The sequence below is a fragment of the Cricetulus griseus genome (genome assembly GCF_003668045.3).
Source record: "Cricetulus griseus strain 17A/GY chromosome 1 unlocalized genomic scaffold, alternate assembly CriGri-PICRH-1.0 chr1_1, whole genome shotgun sequence".
Taxonomy (NCBI): domain Eukaryota; kingdom Metazoa; phylum Chordata; class Mammalia; order Rodentia; family Cricetidae; genus Cricetulus; species Cricetulus griseus.
The window spans coordinates 195732623-195734416 of NW_023276807.1; positions in this window are offsets into that span (position 1 = coordinate 195732623).

The following is a 1794-nucleotide window of genomic DNA, read 5'->3' on the forward strand; positions in this document are numbered from 1 at the left end:
AACTATATGGCCCACTGCCCATGAATCCAACCTGGCTATAGTTGGACATGATCGGAGATCCTTAGCACCTTGAATCCCACAGGACCCATGCCTAGAGTGTGGCTGATGGACTTTTCATTGGCTGAAGCCAGAATGTGAGTGAGCCTAGGAGGGCTGGTAGGCGCGTCTTTTCAATCTACATCTGGTTTCCGTAGGTATCCTGCTCATCTCCTATCTCTTATCTTTATCCTGGTCATTTTATCACCAGCCTCCCCTAGCCACAGCTTTGCTGAGGAAAACCTGTGTGTCAGCATTGCATTACTACAGCAAAATACCCAAGGCAACCATGCAGTTATAAAAGAAAGGTTCCAATTTGCACATGTTCAGGTTAACACTTGCATCCACCCATTTCTGGAGGGTGATGGTTATGGGGGACACCCATGGCCAGAGATCATAAAAGAAATAAAACTCACATGTTGATTAGGAGCAGAGAGAACCAAGAAGGGATAGGGACTCCATGTCCTCTTGAGTGCAGATCCCAGTAACCCAAGGGCCTCTGCTTGAACCACAATTTGTGCGGTCCCAGCACCCCCCAAACATTGCCACATAAGAAAAATTCCATCACAGGCATTGGTGGGAGACTCAGCATCCTAGCACCCCCATAGAACCCCAGATACAGTGTCCCCCTCCTTGGCTTCCCAGGAAGACACATATCCCTCCAGTGTGTTCTACACCTACCCATTACATGTAGCCTTCCAGAGCTGTCACAGAACTAGATCATCTGACCGTCCAGTGCTGTCCACCTATGTTGCCATATTACAGTCTTTCCGTTCTCTCCTCTGCCATCCACTGCATGCATCTAACCTTCCCATGTGGTCAAATAACACAATATATCTGTCTATTGTCTCCCTCTTTCTCTACCCTGCACCCCTGTGTCAGGGATGTCTCTGGTTCACTGCTAAATCCCAGTGCCTCAACTTGGCTCATCATCTCCATGGAGAGAAGGAAGGAAAGAGGGAAGGAGGGAGTGTGAGAGAGAAAGGAGAGATGAAGCAGGCATGGTAAATATGCAGAAAGCAGCAGGTTCTGTCTGGGATGTGTTCTCCTGACCTCCTACTCAGATATAGGTGATGTCCAGGGAAGCCTCAGTTTGTGCCCACACCCCTGCCTGGAGGGGGAATAGAAGTCACATGAGGAGTAACAAGAATGGCAGGTCTTGTCTTATGATCACAATATCCAACCGCAGAATCTAGGTGTAAATCTGTGGTACCTGTGAGGAGGAACTGATAGGCAGGGTCAATGTGAATAGAGTAGCTGAGGGTTTGGGTCAATATGAGCTGACCTGCTGAGAGGCAAGAGCATGATGACCGACAGGATCAGGGAAGGGCCATTGTGAGGAGCAGGACTGTGCAGGAGGAGTCAGTGTGATAAGGTGTCTGAAGAGTAGGATAAATGTGAGGATGATGGGTGGGGGCATGGTCAATGTGAGAAGGATGGAGGCTTGGTGGAGCCAGGGCGAGGAAAGACAGACAGTCAGAGGCTGGGTGAGTATGCGGAAGCTGAGAAGGCAGAAAAGGGATGAGAAATAGTTTGGGGCACGTCAGGAAGGTGCCACTGTGGAGGAAGTTCCAGGAGGTGAGGAAAGGCTTCATAGTGGCAGCCAACTACATGAAGCCTTCCAGCAGCACACCGTAGAATGCTGTGAGTGCACCACTTGCAACTCTCAGGTTCCTTTGAGAAAAGGTGATTGGCTGCGGTGTCATCTGCACCAGAGCAGAGAAGCTACCACCAGCCCACTGCCCACTGGGAAGACCT